This window comes from Taudactylus pleione, unplaced genomic scaffold (genome assembly GCF_031769625.1).
Source record: "Taudactylus pleione unplaced genomic scaffold, aTauple2 ptg000100l, whole genome shotgun sequence".
Lineage (NCBI taxonomy): Eukaryota > Metazoa > Chordata > Amphibia > Anura > Myobatrachidae > Taudactylus > Taudactylus pleione.
Window position 1 is genome coordinate 1706149 of NW_028284502.1, and position 18979 is coordinate 1725127.

An 18979-nucleotide genomic window follows, 5' to 3' on the forward strand; every position below is an offset into this window, starting at 1 on the left:
CTGCATCTGGCCCTGGGCTTGGGATGCCCCTAGGCATTCTAGTTGCTCCTAGGCATTTGCCTATAATGCCTATGCCTAGGGCTGGCCCTGGCTGCCACAGCCATTTTCCCGGTGACCTGTGCATTTATTATAGACTCTGGGCACACTCTAGTGCCCAGAGTCTATATCTCCGGCGCTGGCCGTGCACAGCTCAGTGTGCTGCCGGCCACCGGACAGAGAGGAGGGGGCCCGTGTCGGAGACTGCACACGGGCCCCCTCCTCTCTAGAAATGTCCCTGGCTGGTGCATATACCATTTCCCCAAATAATTTATACCTACAACTATACATTACTTGATTTGCCCAATCTCGTCTGATCTTGGAAGCTAAACAGTAATAGGCCTGGTTCGTACTGGGATGGGAGACCACGCGGGAATACCAAGTGCTGTAGGTCAAAACAGGATAATTGGGATTAGAATGCACATGGCAAAGCATTTTAAAATCATCTATTTTTACGATAAATCTACCTGTGAAGTGTCAAATATCTACCAAATCAAAAGTTAACATAAAACAGTGGAATGTTGATTTAATATTTCGCCGGAAGATTCCTCTATATTATTTAAGTTCTTTTTGCTGCAGGTAATTAATATAGAACACATGTTACCATCGAATTTTGTGTATGGGTACTCTATAATTTTACCTATGTATAATAAAGGTTAGATTTGAACATATGTATGAATATGTACTAAGAGTGCCCCAGCAAATAGCCCTTCTTTTTCTCTTTTTTTGTTTAAAGCAAACTACAGGTCCCAGCTTGCCATGGTGCCAAAGCAAGCTAACACCTGTGGTTTTTGTGCCAGCAGGCCCTGGTCACCATTTCTGACAGCCAGGCCATGCTGGGACAAGTAGGTCGCCAAAGACAAAATATTATAATATAATAACTATAAATTGTCCTTTCATTGCCTCTTTACCTACCACCCTGGGGTAAGGGGAAGAGCCCTGGCACAATTGGCACCAGGGCTGGGGTCATGCATGCACAGTTTTGCCCTTATATTAAGGTTGAATTGAACAAACAGCATTTCACCATGTAAATTTTGTGATAGGGACAATCATGGTGATTGAGCGGCTACAAATCCAGTTATTGGATCTACTGAGCTGAAATTTGACGTGGCCACATAGAACCATTGCTGCACCCACCGATTTCCTGTTTTCCTATTCTGCAGTCCCCATGTCCTCTCCTATTCTGCACCCCCATGTCTTGTCATACCATTTTGCACCAGAGTGTCCTGTCGTCAATGTGTGGCAGCTCCCAATGTCCTGCCATCATTGTGCTGCACACCCCATGGTCTGTCGTCACAGACATGATCTCCCATATCCTACTATCATTGCAGTGCACCCCCATATCCTGTTATCACTGTTCTGTACCCCCTTCATGTTACCACTGGCATGATCTCTCGTATAATTTTCTCACTGCGTTGCATACTGTCTTGTCATGACTACCCTGCAGCTCCATATCCAGTATTTACTGCCCTGTACTCCATAACATTAAAGAAAAGTTGATGGGCAGAAGGTGTGGTATGAGGGAAAGCTGGAGGGCAGAGGTTGGCATGTGAGGGAAAAGCAGGAGGGAAGATTTTGGGGTGTGTGAAAAATGCAGATATGCAGAGGGTGGCATGTGTGGGAATAGCTGGTAGGCCGGGGGGGTGGCTTGTCAAATTCTTTGCTGTGCAATTAGGCGGAAGAAAGAGCGGGTGCAGTTGGGGGTTAAGACAAAGCAATACAAATGGGAAGAAGAGTGAGAAGCGCGGATGGCTGGCCTATAAATTTTGTTTTATAGCAGTGCCGGTCAGCATGATGTCTACTGGGAGGTGATCTGGGAGAGGATGTGAGCTGGGAGGTGTGCTGTGAGCTGAAAGGTGAGCTAGAAGGTGTGCTGGGAGAAGTGGTGGGAGCTGGGAAGTGGCTGGGAGGTGTGCTGGGAGGTGTGCTGGGAGGTATGCTGGGAGGAGTGCTGGGAGGAGTGCTGGGAGGAGTGCTGGGAGATAAGCTGGGAGGTGTGCTGGGAGGTGTGCTGGGAGGTGTGCTGGGAGGTGTGATGGGAGGTGTGATGGGAGGTGTGATGGGAGGAGTGCTGGGAGGTGTGATGGGAGGAGTGCTGGGAGGTGTGCTGGGAGGTGTGCTGGGAGGAGTGCTGGGAGGAGTGCTGGGAGATAAGCTGGGAGGTGTGCTGGGAGGTGTGCTGGGAGGTGTGCTGGGAGGTGTGCTGGGAGGTGTGCTGGGAGGAGTGCTGGGAGATAAGCTGGGAGGAGTGCTGGGAGATAAGCTGGGAGGTGTGCTGGGAGGTGTGCTGGGAGGAGTGCTGGGAGGAGTGCTGGGAGGAGTGCTGGGAGGAGTGCTGGGAGGTATGCTGGGAGATAAGCTGGGAGGTGTGCTTGGAGGTGCCCTGGGAGGTTTGCTAGGAGGGGAGCTAGGAGGTGTGCTGTGAGGTGTGAGGGAAGGTGAGCTGGGATGTATGAGGGGAGGTGAGTTGGGAGGTGTGCTGTTAGGGGAGGAAGTGGGGGTATGAAAATATCAGGTGGGCTCAGGATTTGGGCCTACCTAAATAAAAAACCCCTGATATTTCCATACCCCCACTTCAATATTTCAACCTCGACCACTGGTTTAGACTGTGAATATAAGAACAACAGAAGGCAGAGTAAACCTGTCATGGGCTAACCCACAAGGTTTTGGGTGGATTGTGTGAGGTCATATGGGTTAGTTTTAGCCAGTTAAGTGTTAAGGGGTGGTGTTATAAGTTAAGGTATCTAAGGTTTGGGGTCACATGGACCATGGTACCAGGGCAGTTTCTAGGGTCTGAGGCTCCCAGTGCGAGCAGTCAAAATGCGCCCCCCCCCCTCGAAGCAGTAATATTGTGGACTGGGCGTTGCGTCATCGTGAGGGGGTGTGGTATCACAGTAAGGGAGCGTGATCTAGAAAGACCACAGAATGTCAGCCACTGTGACTACTGAGTACAGGGGTGACTAACCTGTCAGAGGCAAAGCGCTGAAAAATATATGTAGCTAAACAAAAGACAGACAGCATGCGCACGCCGGAGGCGCGCGCTCAAAAAATGGGGTGTGGCCTAGCTGTCACAAGCCCACGACGCATTTCTGTGTGCATGCCTTTGAGGTGACATTTGCAGAAGTATGACCTTGCATCACACCCGATTTTAGTCGCGTTGGGAGCGAGCCCAGCCAGATCCACATAAAATACACTGTAACAAACCACTTCCACATAAAATATATTGGTAAAGCCAGAGGCACATAAACTACGTTTTAAAACCACATCCACCTCAAATACATTATTAAATCCAGAACCACATAAAACACATTGAAAAAACATGATTCACATAATACACACTTCATTCCAGCCCCCTCCCTTGCCATTCCATCCCGACAGGTCTTAGGCTTCCCCCCCATTGGCTCTCAGGCAAAAGTGCCCATTATGCAGTGCCCCCTGTAGTTGTCCCCATATGCAGTGTCCCGTGTATTTATGCCCCTTATGCAGTGCCCACACTGGTAGTGTAACTTATGCAGAGCCCCCATTAGTAGTGCCCCCTGTAGTCATGTCCCCTGTAGTCATGCCCCCATCAGTAATGCCCCCAATAGTAATGGTCCCTGTTGTAGTGCCCCAGTAGTAGTGTCCCCAGTTGTATTGCCCCCAATAGTAATGCCCCCTGTAGTAGTGTCCCCTTTATAAATTCCCCAGTATTAATGCCCCTGTATTAGTGCCCCCAATAGTAATGCTCCCTTCGTAGTAGTGCCCCCAGTAGAAGTGCCCCTGGCCCCTGAGTAATGCACCCAGTAGTGGTGCCTCCTAAGCAATGACCCCAGTAGAAGTGTCCCCCGAGTAATGTCCCCAGTAGTAGTGCCCAGGTGCCCCCAGTAGTGGTGGCTCCCCCAGCAGAAGTGCCCCCAGAGTAATGTCCCCAGTAGTAGTGCCCGGGTGCCCCCAGTGGTAGTGCCTCCCCCCAAGTGTAGTCCAGGCTGCCTGCACACAAAAAAAAAAACAGTAATACTTACCTTCAGCCCCGCGCTGGCGTCCGCTCCGCTCGGCTGCTCCTCTCTCTGCACTATGGGAAAGACGTCATGACGTCCTCCCATAGTGCACATTGTGGGAGCCGGAGCCGGAAGCAGGAGCCTCTGTCTCCATCTCCGGCTGCTCTGCCGGGCGCCCGCTGGTAACTGAATCTCAGCGGGGAGCCCGGCAGTTAACAGGCTGTTTCTGCAGCAGGGGTAGGATGCGGCGCGCCCCGTGCGATTGCACGGGTCGCCTGCCCCTAGAAACGGCCCTGCATGGTAAAAGCCTCTTTGTGAAGAATTTGTCTTCAAACTAAAGTGATAACTGTCTATGTGCTCAAGTGCTGTTTATCTCTATTGTGCTTTCTTAGTATTTATTTTCACTTTTGCTGCTCTTTGCTGCACATATTGGTGGATTAAACACAAGATACAGCCCAAGCGCTGAGGGGTTGATATTTACTGAACAGATTCAATGTGGTTGTGTGGGGTAGTCAGTCCCACTCAATAAAAAGTACATGAAAGATAAAGCAACCACAGATTCTGTTAGTATAATTAAAAATCACTCAAACCAGTAGCAACAATGTATATAATAAATGAATTATATCTTTATTAAGACAAAGCAGCCAATGCTTATAAATTCAATAAGAGCAATAAAACACACATGTAAATAATGAAATTGCATGTAAATAATGGTTCCTAAAATGTATGAATATAGAGTCCCGGACTTTTGAACAACATTTGGTGAAACCCTCTGAAGAATTCCTCCATACACAAATATATTTTTTGAACTGATGTTGATTAGTTCATCATCCGGTATAAAAGTTACAAAGTAATAAATGGGTGTCGATATTACCTTCCGTATAGTTGGATCAGACCCAGATCTGGGTATATGACCACAATGTGGATGATGGTTACCGTGGCTGAAGATGGCAGACCTCCCGATCTCGACCCAGCTGACGATGGAGATGCAGAGGGGAGTGGGTGGTCGCTCTAGTGCAACAGGTCCGGCACAGGAGGGGCAAAACAATGTACTCCGTGCTCTATGAGTGAATGGGTCGTCTGACCAAGATGCACGTGCTCTACCCGGCCAGCGGGGAGACTTGGGAAGAATTGAATGACGCCGCTCTGAGGCTCCGTGTCAGGGGGAAAGGAACAGAGGGCTCTGCGTCCCGGATGGGTATGGAGGATATTCCACTGCAAGCTGATAGAATGGCTTGAAGCTTGGCAGGCATGGTGTGTAGATGTGCAGAGAGAGCCAGTGATGAGACTCCAGGAATCAAAAACCGGGTAGATGTAGCAAAATCAAGCACCAACGCGTTTCAACGTCCTTCTGACGCCTTTTTCAAGGCTGGCCGGGTAGAGCACGTGCATCTTGGTCAGACGACCCATTCACTCATAGAGCACGGAGTACATTGTTTTGCCCCTCCTGTGCCGGACCTGGAGCACTAGAGCGACCACCCACTCCCCTCTGCATCTCCATCGTCAGCTGGGTCAAGATCGGGAGGTCTGCCATCTTCAGCCACGGTAACCATCATCCACATTGTGGTCATATACCCAGATCTGGGTCTGATCCAACTATACGGAAGGCAATATCGACACCCACATATTGGTGGATTATGCTGTCACCTGGCGGAGGTCTGCCCTTAGGTCAGACTGGGGGGGTGTTTGTAAACATGCGGCCACCCATCGGGGCCCACTGCGGATTGCTGGAGGCCCGACACAGCTGCCATGTCACTGGCAAGCAGGACAGAAGGACAGGGGCCAGAGCCATGGTGACCATCTTAAGTTGGGAGCACATTTGTTCAGGGGGATGGGGGTAGCTACTGCTGCACCCTCCTTTATTACTGAAGCTGCAGTGTTACACTATGGCTGCTGTAAATTAGGATTTGTCTAATATTATTAAAGACCAGCAGGCTGTATGTGTGCCATACACAGTACAGATATAGAGCCAGAGATTTTCCTCCTGACAATGCTACTAGGCCATTTCCATCTCCAACCGTTGCTTGACCACATGTGGCATCTGCGGGCGTAGTTATGCCTCCATCGGATCTTTCTGCTGGGATGTAGTTTTGTGGCCACCGGTCTCAGTACTGGCATCAGAATCCTGACAAGGGATTTAAGATAGGTGTCAAAATACCGATGCCTATTTTAATCCTGATGCCAGAATGCCAAAGGATGCCAGACCAAAAGAGGTAAGTCCAGGTGCCCTTATCATTAGCCGCGGGGGGAGGGTTAGTTTTAGGGAGCGTAGTGGGGTTAGATTAGGTTTGGATGGGGGGGGGTTAGGATTAGGCACCCCAAGGGGGGAGGGTTAGGCAACCCCAAGGGGAGGTTAGAGTTAGGCACTCCCCCGGGAGGGTTAGGTTAGGGTGCAGTATGGGAGGGAAGGGTAGGCACCCCTGGGGGGAGGTTAGGGTTAGGCACTACAGGGGAAGTTAGGGTAAGGCACCACTAAGGGAGGGTTAGCGGGGAGAGGGGTAAGGATAGGGTACTTACCTGCCCTGCCGGGATCTTCTCCCTTTGGGCTGCCGGCGTCGGGATATGAACTGGCGACTATTCAGCTGCCGGGACTTCATACCCATTCCTTTCTGCTGAACAATTGACCCCCAGAGCCACCCAATGTGAGGTTCTGAATTTGTTGTGGACCCGGGGTGGTAATAGGAGCAGACACAGAAGCAGACTTAAATGTAAAAGTGGAGTTTTTAATAAGTGACTTAGAAGAAATGGGAATGGCAAAATAAAAAGTCCAGGTATAGCACTAAAGTGCACTTGATAACTGTAGTGGGGGTTAATGAGAAAAATGTCCAGATAGTGACAGGCAGGAACAGTCCAGTATACAAGTATGGTGAGCTGAAAACAGAATGCAGGTATGATGAGATGTAACTAAATGCAGGCTTGGTGAGCTGTAAATGATGCAGGCAGAGGTAGTGAAGTCCAGCTGGGAGTGAAATGAAGCAAGGTGCAGGGAAACAGCAGGTTCAGGTACTCAGGCAGGTAAGTCCAGCAGGTTGGAGCAGGCAAGGTTCAGGCTAGGAGCATATACAAGTGGGCAGATAAGGCACAGGTACTCTCTCTCAGCAGCAGCTGAGAAACACATTGCACTGGCAAAGGAAGGAAGGCTCTGGACTTTCCTAAATACTCAGTGCCGCGTTGTGACTGGCTGGAATGAGCACATGACCTACCAGGATTGGACAGCTGGGATCACATTGCCACAGGCAAGATGGTGGCGTCCATGCCAATGGAACAGAAACACCGCCAGACCTAGTGACAATGTGCCCACACAGAACCACGTGCAGCCAATGCCCCTCACCAAACATCAGCACCGCTGCCAGAGACCTCCCGCCATAACGACCTCACAGGTAATACCCGGTGACTACCATGCCGAGAAAACCTGGCCGTGACAGTACCCCCTCCCCACCTTATGGGTGGCTTCAGGACACTCACCAGGCTTCTCCAGATGGGCAGCGTGGAACTTCTTGATGAGTGCAGGAGCATGGACATCTTTGACATCGGTCCAACAATGTTCCCCTGGGCCGTGGCCCCTCCAGTCCAGTAGGCACTGCAGATGTCCTCTGCAGAGGCGGGAATCCAAGGCCTGGGAGACCTCAAATTCTACGCCCCTTTCAGTCTTGACACGGGGAGAAGCAGGCAGGACTCTGTGGAACTTGTTTAGCACCAGGGGTTTCAACAGGGAGACATGAAAGGAATTGGGAATTTTCAGATAAGGGGGTAGCTGAAGGTGATAAGCCATGGGGTTAATGACTTCTATGATGGAGAAGGGCACGATGAAGTGTGGAGCAAATTTCATGGATGGCACTCGAAGTTGCAGGTTCCGGGTGGACAACCAGACCTGGTCTCCAACTTGCATACATGGTATTTTCCTTCTCTTCTTATCAGCTTGAAATTTGTAACGGGAGGACGACTTCTCCAGGTCAGTAGGAACTTGAGACCAGATTGAAGCAAATCTCCTACAGCTGGGACATCAAAGACGGGCAGGCTTTGAAATTCAGGGACCCGAGGATGAAGGCCGTAGACCACTTGGAATGGTGTTTGGTTTGTGGAAGAGTGGTAAGAGGTGTTATGAGCAAATTCAGCCCATGGCAGCAATGCAGACCAATTGTCCTGGGAAGATGTCATAAAAATCCTCAGGAAGGTCTCAAGTTCTTGATTAACCCTCAGTGGAGCCGTTGCTTTGTGGGTGATAAGCCTTAGAAAAATTTAGCTTTACTTGCAATACAGAACATAAGGCTCTCCAAAATATTGCTGTGAACTGAACACCACGGTCAGAGACTATCTCAGCTGGAAGAACATGGAGATGGAAAATATGTTGAACGAACAAGTGAGCCAGGTCAGGGGCAGAAGGCAATTTCTTTAGTGGTATGTAATGGACCATTTTAGAGAATCGGTCTACTACGACCCAGATGGTAGTGAACCCTTGAGATTTTGGCAGATCAGTGACAAAGTCCATGGAGAGATGCGTCCATGGACATGATGGAATAGGTAGTGGCAATAACTCACCAGCCAGTGCCTGATGTGAAGATTTATGCTGGGCACATGAAGAACACGAAAAAATAAATTCTGACACATATGCTTTCATGGATGGCCACTGATAGCCTCTCTTTAAAAATTCCAAGCTCTTCCGGGTACCTGAGTGACCTGCAAAGCGAGAGGAATGAGCCCAGGTGAGGAGCTGCTTCCTTAACTCCGGGGCCACAAAGGACTTCCCTGTAGGAGGCTGTAGCTGTAAGGTGGCAAAGACTCTTGACTCCAAAACTGGGGTATTTTGTTGATTGTCTGATGTGTTATCACAGCGGAAAGATCTGGACAGGGCATCTGCCTTTTGATTAAGGGCTCCAGACCGGAAGGTCAGGGTGAACTGGAACCGAGCAAAGAATATTGCCCATTGGGCCAAACGAGGACTCATGCACTGAAGATTCTTAAGGAAGAGCAGATTTCTATGGTCCGTGAAGACAGTGAAGGGAAACTTGGCTCCTTCCAGCAGGTATCTCCATTCTTTCAAGGCCAACTTTACTGCTAAAAGTTCTTGTTCACCAATGGCATAATTTCTTTCAGCAGGAGAAAACTTCTTGGAGAAGAACCCACAGGGATGAACTCGATTATTGTCATAACGCTGGGAAAGAACTGCACCCACGGCCTCTGAAAGCGCATCCACTTCCACTAGAAATGGCCTATCCAGATCTGGTTGTCGTAAGACTTGAGCCGAAATAAATGCCTGCTTTAAAAGTTGGAAGGCGGTCTCTGCCTCAGGTGGCCATAGGGCAGGGTTAGCGTCTTTTCGGGTCAAGGCGGTAATGGGAGCCAACAATGATGAAAATCCTTTAATAAGACGTCTATAATAGTTGGCGAACCCAAGCAATCTCTGAATGGCTTTTAACGTTTGAGGACAGGACCAATCCAAAATCGCCTGCACCTTCTTTGGGTCCATTTCTAGACTGGAGCCAGAGATTACGTAACCAAGGAATGGCACACTGGGAACCCCAAAGACACATTTCTCCAGTTTGCAGTTAAGGTGGTTCTTTCTTAGACGGGACAATACTTCCTTCACATGTTCATTATGTTTTGTTACAGAAGACGAAAAAATCAATATATCGTCCAGGTAAACTACAACCGAGACGTACAACAGGTCCCAGAAAATCTCATTAACAAAGCCCTGAAACACGGCAGGGGCATTACACAACCCCAAGGGCATCACAAGGTATTCAAAGTGTCCATCTCTAGTATTAAAGACGGTCTTCCATTCATAGCCAGCACGAATGCGGATGAGATTATAAGCCCCTCTCAGATCCAGCTTTGAAAATATGATGGACCCTTTAACTCTGTCAAACAATTCTGTGATCAGGGGAAGAGGATACCGATTCTTAATTGTTATATCATTGAGGCCCCGGTAATCATGTACAAGGTCTTAGTCCTCCATCTTTCTTGCCAATGAAAAAGAAGCCGGCTCCAGCAGGAGAGGTGGAAGGTCGAATAAATCCCTTTGCTAGGTTGTCCTGGATGTACTCTGACATGGCTTGAGTCTCAGGCACGGATAGAGGATAGGTGCGACCACGGGGTGGCATCTTGTCAGGCAGCAGCTCAATAGGACAGTCCCATTCCCTGTGGGGAGGTAAGACGTTCACCTGTTGCTCGGCAAAAACATCAGAGAACATCTGGTACTCCTCGGGTATAGCTGGAGATGGTAACAAAGCTGTCTTTCTTACAGGTCATATTTTAGGAAGACAGGATTTCTGACAGCCAGATCCCCATGAAAGAATCTGCATTGAGCACCAGTCTATCCTGGGATTATGTTGGCGTAACCAGGGTAGTCCTAAGATGATTTCTTGAGAAGCCTCTGGTATCACTAAGAACTTTAGACTCGGAGTGGAGTGCCCCAACTCGAACTAATACTGGTTGAGTTTCCTTGGTGACCACTTCTTTAGCTAGAGGACGTCCATCTACAGAAGTCAGGGAAATTGCTTGCTTGAGAGAAGAACAAGGAATCTGTAGTTTATCAACTAGGCTGGAAGTCATAAAGTTTCCGGCTGCTCCAGAGTCTAATAGAGCAGAAACAAAGACAGGGTTGGGCTTGAGATCCAAAGCTAAGGAAATCTTGAAATCTTTAGTATTTGGGGACAGGCAAATAACTCCTAACTTGATGTCCCCAAGGTCAGTTAAGAACGGACATTTCTCGACTTGCGGGAGCAGGAGGCCACCAGGTGACCCGAATCTCCGCAGTACAGAGGTTTTTTTTAACATCCTTCTCTGATGTTCCTCTTTGGAGAGATGGATTTGGTTCACCTGCATGGGCTCCTCATCTATAGGAGAATGGGGTGGATGGGAAGGCAAGGGAGATGTAAATGATCTTTGCCGGTCAGCTCTGTGCTTTTCAGCCTGACGTTCTCTGAAGCATAGGTCAATTTTGTTGCAGAGTGAGATCATATCATTTAATTTGGTAGGAAGCTCACGGGTAATCAGATCATCTTTTAATCGGTCGGGCAGACCATGCCAAAAGGCTGAGGTGAGGGCCTCCTCATTCCACTTAAGCTCTGATACCAAAATTTGAAACTGTAAGGCATATTGGCTGACAGGATGGGTTCTTGTATCAGGGTCATGATGCTGGACGACGCTGACACTGTGCTTCCAGGTTCATCGAAAATCCTCCTGAATGAAGATACAAAGTCTGTATAATTATCCAGCAGCGAGTCTAAATGCTCCCAGAGTGGGGAGGTATAATCCAGAGCCGAGCCGGTCAGCAAGGACATGATGTATGCCACTTTGGTTCTAGCGGTGGGGAAGTTATCAGGCTGTAACGTAAAGTGTATATCACACTGATTTAAAAAACCACGACAGAGCTTAGGATTGCCGTCAAATTTGCTTGGCATGGGTAGATGTAGACGAGGGGATACCCTGGTCCCTGTATTACCAGGCACTGGAGAAGGTGAAGTTGCTGATACACCAGGGGTGATTAACGAGGTTTGCAAAGTATCTTGGCGTTTAGACATCTCCTGTAGGAACTCGGCCATTTGATGTTGCATAGCTTCCAGGTTTTCTAAATGACCAGCAATACAGTGAAATAAATCCACTCCAGACAACTGTTCCATGGCCAGATCCAAGGGGCCAGTGCAAACTGTGAGGTTCTAAATGTGTTATGGACCCGGGGTGGTGATAGGAGCAGACACAGAAGCAGACTTAAATGAAAAAGTGGAGTTTTTAATAAGTGACTTAGAGGAGATGGGAATGGCAAAATAAAAAGTCCAGGTATAGCACTAAAGTGCACTTGATAACTGTAGTGGGGGTTAATGAGAAAAATGTCCAGATAGTGACAGGCAGGAACAGTCCAGTATACAAGTATGGTGAGCTGAAAACAGAATGCAGGTATGATGAGTTGTAACTAAATGCAGGCTTGATGAGCTGTAACTGAATGCAGGTTTGGTGAGCTGTAACTGATGCAGGCAGAGGTAGTGAAGTCCAGCTGGGAGTGAAATGAAGCAAGGTGCAGGGAAAGAGCAGGTTCATGTACTCAGGCAGGTAAGAAGGTATATGGAGGGTGCAGGGTAAGTCCAGCAGGTTGGAGCAGGCAAGGCACAGGCTAGGAGCATATACAAGCAGGCAGATAAGGCACAGGTACTCTCTCTCAGCCGGAGGTGAGAAACACGTTGCACTGGCAAAGGAAGGAAGGCTCTGGACCTTCCTAAATACTCAGTGCCACGCTGTGACTGGCTGGAATGAGCACATGACCTACCAGGATTGGACAGCTGGGATCACATGGCCGCAGGCAAGATGGCGGTGCCCATGCCAATGGAACAGAAACACCGCCAGACCTCGCCAGGCCTAGTGACAATGTGCCCGCACAGAACCACATGCAACCAATGCCCCTCGCCAAACACCAGCACCGCTGCCAGAGACCCCCCGCCATGACGACCTCACAGGTAATACCCGGTGACTACCATGCAGAGAAACCCTGGCCGTGACACCCAAGTTTTGCAGGATTTAGATCTTCTGCTGCACCTGTTACAGTATGTCTTCTTCTCCTGCTGTCTCTGCTGCTAATCTTGTCCTCTTCCTCAGTCTGTGATGGGTCTTTTCCTTCTTTTGCAGGGTCAGACATGCGAGCCAAGCTGAATAAGGCCCTTAATACCATTAAAGGTTGATGAAGATTATCGTTGGACAAAGTTGGCAAACTTCAGAATGCCATATGGGCTATGTTGGCAGCAGGGAAGGTTACACTGCAGCCTGTGCAGTCCATTCTGGGTACAGTATGTTCAACTTTGCGTACCGTGTGATTCTGATGGGTCGGGTGTTCTGCTGTAAGCTTGAGAGAGCAATGGCCACGGTTGTTCGGCCTCATCATCTCTTTTGGCTGTCGGCTGAAATAGAGAGGGATTTTGTCATCTGGGCTTAATTTTTAAAGGACTTTAATGGAATTTTGATTTGGATTGCTCCGAAGTCCCCAACATGGAGCTGCAACTGTTTACAGATGCAACTGGATCCATGTGTTTTGGTTGTAACCTTGATGGATCCTGGTGCGTGGCCCCTTGCTTGGACGTCCCAGGGCTTCACAAAGGATCTCCTTCTCTTGGAACTTTTTGCCAATGTGCTAGCATTGGAAATTTGGGGTGAGTGGGTTTTCTATTGTAACATCACACCTAGATGTGACAATCTGGGAGTGGTGCACACTATTAATCGCCAACAGGCCACATATTTAGGTGCTTTGTGGCAACTTGTGCAGTTAGTGTTGCATTTCTTGCAGTGCAACATTGAATTCAAAGCTTGCAATGCTCTGGGTGTGGAAAATGGCATTGCAGATGCTTTGTCCAGTTTTCAGTGGGTTAGGTTCAAGAGCTTGGCTCCTGAGGCTAGCTTGTTTGGGGAGCTTTGCCCCTCTTATGTTTTGCTGGTGATTACCTGGCATGGAGGGCTTAGCTTAGCGATCTCTTGCTCCCGGTACACTGAGATCATATATCATATTAGGCATCATGGGCCAAGTGTGAAGAGTTTACCTCACAACATGCGCTAGAAGAGTATGCATGAATTGATTCGGTCTTTTTTTTTTGTTCTATGCAGGATATGTCGCTCTAAAGTAAGGTAAGGTAAGATAAGGTTAGCTATAGGTTCCCGGCAGTTGGGATGCTGCCGGTCAGAATACCAACAGAGGCATCACAACAGCTAGAATCCCGACACCCATAGGTAAGTATACTACCACTAACCCTAACCTCTACCCTAACCTTCCAGCGCCGGTATTCAGCCGGTCGGCATCCCGCAAGCAGGGATGCTGACTACAGTCCATTAGGGCCATTGGGTTTCCCTTGCAGCAGCTTCAGATATGCGGATCTGTCCAGAGTCTTTGACACATTCCTATCAACTATCCAGCCATATGTTGATGATGCATGGCTGATATACAACAATGGTACACCATTAAGGAATTTCCAGTTTGGTTGGGTTTTCAAGCATTGTTTGTTATGAATTTGGCTCTCGCCTCGTGACTACAGAACCCGTTCATTTCGTATCGGGGCGGCTCCTTCCGTTGCATCCTCTGGGTTTTCAGCATCCCATATCATGGCTGGTGGAAGTTGTCATGTTACAGTATCAGCGTTACATTCATCCCCAAAATCCTGGTTAATATTTGTGCTTTGTTATTTTGTTACGTTTCGTTCGGCATGCTTTGTGCTATGTATAATTTCCCATGTCTTCCTTACTTGGAATTTCTTAATTGCCTCTTTAGCGGAAGGAGTTTTGAGAGATTTTTAATTTTTTACATGCATCGATGGACATAATTTGGATTTAATTCGTCCTTTAGAAATTGATTTACAATCTGAGTCCCTCAACAGGTTTTTTTTTTTTTTAATCTCTCACCGAGTTACTGTTTTGTCCTTGCCTCCCACCCACCATTCTGACACCCTATACTTAGCCTTTTGTTTTTTTCTGTTTTGTCACGTCTTTCAATGACTTGATTTACTGAATGACCGAATTTAAATTAAATTCACATATTTGACAACATTTTTCTTGGCATACTTAATTATCTTCAATTTCCTCCTCCTTTTATTTTTTAGGTGTTCAATTTGACTCCAGTGATGTTTGCATTATAGGCCATTCATTTTTTGGGGGGGCAGGAAGGTCTGACTTTGCTTGCAGTATTTTGCTTTCCCAGGGGCTCATAGAGTCCAATGTTTGGGTTATCGTGGCCTTGCTTGGGCTTCTTTGAAGGGTAAGTTGCTGTTAGTGGTAGAATGATTTTGTCTGCTCAAATGTGTCATTTTACATCTTGGTGGCAATGACATTGGTATTTGGATGCCATTTGAGTTAAGATTGACCATAGTTGAGGACATATGCCTTTTTATGAGGGTTTGGCAATCTTGCTTTTTCGTTTGGTATAATGCCTAAGTTGTTTTGGTGGGAAGGTTGTGATTTTGTAGCATTGGATGAGGCCAGGAAAAAAGGTAACATGGCTGTTAGTAAATTTTTTTTGGCCAAGGGTGGTGCAGTTGTATGGCATCCTCCGATTCATTATCCTTCTTTGCATTTGTACCATGATGACAGTGTTCATTTGTCTGAGGTTGGCATGTCTCTGTTTATTGAGATCTTTAGGTTTTTATTGAGGGTAGTTTAAGGGTGTATGGTTGTGAGGCATTAGCTTTGTACGCATGGTCTCACTTTGGCGGGAAAGAATGGCAGGTCATTCAGCTTAACTGCAGCTTATTTGTTTTTGGGTGCACTCATTCTAGACTGAAGTCTGAACCACCCCACCAGGGGCAGCACTACACCTTTCCAGATGACTTGTTATATTATAAAGTTGAGTTGGATACCCTTTTTAATTTTGTGTTGTAAGCACCCATAGTGCGGACTCTGTCTGCAATGCATGTTTGTGTTTGTGTTGGTGCGTTGCTGGGCTGCGATTATTATTGGCCATCCCTTCTTGCCACCATACAGTCTTTAAATTGTTGATCTTTTCAATAAATAGCTAACCTTTTTTAATGCCATTCCTGCCTCTGTGTCATTATTTTATTTAAGGTTTAAGGTTATGGGACCTATAAACAAAACATATGTTAGCCTTTAGGAGGTTTACAAGAAAAGAAGACTGTTGTGGGTTAAACCACAAGGCTATGGGTGGATTGTGTCAGGTCATATGGGTTAGTTTTAACCAGTTAAATGTTAAGGGGTGGGGTTAAAAGTTAAGGTATGTAAGGTTTGGGGTCACATGGTACAATCCTCTTTGTGAATAATTTGCCCTCCCACCCACCATTTAGTTTGGTTTTGATTAGTTGTTGGCTATTTCCCATTGGCAGAAAAGAACGGCAGGTCATTCACCTCGAGTGCAGTTGATTTGTTTTTGGGTGCACTCATTTTTAACCGAAGTCTGAACCACCCCATCGGGGGCAGCACTACACCTTTCCTGTTGATTGTGCCCGCAATGCATGTTTTGTGTTTGCGTTGGTGCATTGCTGGGTTGCGATGATTATTGGCTGTCCTTTCCTGACATCATACAGTCTTTAAATTGTTGATCTTTTCAATAAAGCGCTAACCTTTTTTATGCCAGTCCTGTTTCTGTGTTATTTTATTTGAGGTTTAAGGTTATTGGTCCTATACACAAGACACACGTTAGCAGTTAATTTACAATGACATTACATAGTGTGCTTCCATTATTTTCTAAGTTTTAGATAATATCCTTACAGTACATCAGTTTCCAATTTCTATTTTTACTGTCTACTAATTACAGACATTAATATTAATGTCATGATTAACACCGAATACTTGTGATAAAACTTTAGAACCAAATTTCACCTACTGTATTACAGCTGCCTTGGCCTTATAGCTATTTTTGCTTACTGGTACATGTATACTGCCAGTACTTCAGCTCAGATACTAAAGTTTTATTAGAGATTAGTATTATGAGAAAGAATTAACGGGATGTTAATCAGTTTTAATGAGATATACTCCAATGTACTACGCAATAGAACATAAAACACAAGATGAATATTTGTACTATATGATAGGATAATCTATACAGTGTATATATATTATATATATAATAATAGTTGGAACACTGTCAAAAGCAAATAGAGGGCTCAGCCTTAGTGCTACAGTAACTCAGGTCAGTGTGAAATACAGAACACAAGGTATTATGATTTGGTTCCGAAAACAGAATTAAAAATATGTCCGCACTTGGGGCCTGATTCAGAGCCGGATGCTATTTGCGCTCGCTCGTTCAGAAAAAGGGGCCGGATATTTAAATAGAGCGCTCGCTCTTTGCGGTCTGTTGACGCCTCTATGTCTGAATGAGCGAACGAAACATGCGCTCGCTATTTTAAAAAAAATGCCCCCTGGCCGCTCGCATCATACGTCATCTCCGCTATTTATTAGATTAATCGAGTACATCGAAAGGCATCTGAACTGCTTGCAGTGCTTGTCGTAGCATTTTCCTACCGCAATCATGCGAGCAGTTCAGGCTAAAAGACAACCAAGTTACATGGTTGATGACGCTGCTTTGTTAATTATGCACACCCTTAAAACGCCTGTTTTGACCGTTTGGCACGCCTGCGTTCAGATCTCCACTCCCCGTTTTCAAGCACCTTCGCCTGTTACCACCCACAAACTCCTCATTTTGTCACTCAAATTAGCAGGCATTCGCTATTTTGCGAGCACACAATTTCCGACTGCAATGACTGGTTCGCGTATGCGTATTACAACCCATACGCATGCGCAGTTGTGCGAACATCGCTCGGAGCGAACGAGCGACCGCTTATGAGTGGCTCTGAATCAGGTCCTTGGTGTTACCCATATTATAGATAATAGCGGCTGCGTGACAATATTAATGCTATATATGAATACAGGACAGAAAGACAATTATTAACGGTGCCTATCACCATCACTGTAAATTAGTGTGTATCTAACAAGTCTAAGCATGGGGATTTTGTTCATAGTTTGATCAAACCATTTAAGCTATCAGTCCAACGTCAAGGGTTCCCCAATCTCTGCAAGTCCCTACACTAGCATATATGCTACAGGCACAGTTTTAAATTACCTTTAAATGCACTGACTTCTCACATACAGAGGGTAACATCCAGGCAAATAGGGTCTGATTCATACCTGCATGCAATGCTGATGTTTAAGTAGTGCACGTGATGGACGGTTACGGGGAGGTGGCTTAGCACATGCACTGAGTGGGGGCGATTCAAATGTTTTTTTGAGCATGATAATTAATGAGCGCCCAGTTTGCTATTCAATTGTTCTGGGCGCTCATTAATTATCGCCCTCTTCGCCGACTATCTGACGAGGTTTAGCCATGTAAAACGGCTAAACCCATCTTAAGTTCTGGTTGGGGCTCGCTATCTGCGGTTAGCACGCCCTAACTCGGGTGTTTCAGACACATTTCTGCTCGCACCCTCCTGAGTGTGTGCAGAAATGCCGGCGCCGGCAGAACATTTGAATCGCCCCAGTCTGTCGTATGCGTGTGTTATGGGAGTCATATCTCCTGCATTACCTTTATGATGACTGTCCGCAATACTTCATTTACACAAAAGTGGGTCAAAACGTTAATTTTCACCTGCTTTTGTATACATGAAGTGATGATGAATAGACCCCATGATCTTCTCAAATTAAAGTGTTCTGCCTGTAACTGCTGCCTATTATAATGCACAGGGTTTGCCATTTATATTGTACTGTATTACAATTCTCATGTGTCTTGAAAGCAATCTGATATCTAGAAGTCAATCAGTCACCTGTTTGAAGGTTACTTCTGAGCTTAATGTAGTTAGTTCTCTACTGTACTGTGGCCAACAGGTGTCAGCTGATGTAGGATCACAGTGATGGCACTTTGCCTTGGGATGGTTGATTGACCAGTTTTTCATTAGAGGAGTGGATTGAAGAGGAGACTCGTGAGAGTGGGGGTACACATAAATTATAATGATATTTAGTACCCAGGCCCGGGTACTGTAGGGGGTGTGGCTTAATTGTACAGACTTGGTCAAGTCCCCTAAAAAACTAACTCATTGTGGTGCTGCTACATGTTGCATTACATGTAATACCATAAACACCAGACATCAAAAACAGAACACTGTGTAATAAGATGGGAGGGTCAGGATCTAGAAGATAGGGATTTGGCCTGTTGTACACCCTTTTTAATCCACTTTGTGCTTAACTTGCCATGTACAATTCTGAAATGTTGCCAGGTACGTTTGCATACACTGCTTCTATTTTATAAACAAGCATTTTGTTTGTGTACTGTACTAGTCAAATCAGATTTTTTTGACAGTGCTAAAAGAATACTCAAACTTTCAGTCAAAGGAAAATATGGGTCTCCCAACTTGCTATATGCAAAAGCAGGCAGTATTTACCACATGCAAAAAAGAGGTATGTATTTGCACCCTTTGCATTGCAACATAGTTTGTCCAGGAATAGTACATAGTTACTTGCTTTATCTTACTCTATTCCCAAATCTTAATCAGGCC

General features: G+C 46.5%; 1 pseudogene; it reads left to right on the plus strand.

Moving 5' to 3' along the window:
* The first annotated feature begins 311 nt into the window (after positions 1 to 311).
* On the plus strand, positions 312 to 430 carry LOC148525800 (5S ribosomal RNA; annotated as a pseudogene).
* The last annotated feature ends 18549 nt before the right edge of the window (positions 431 to 18979 follow it).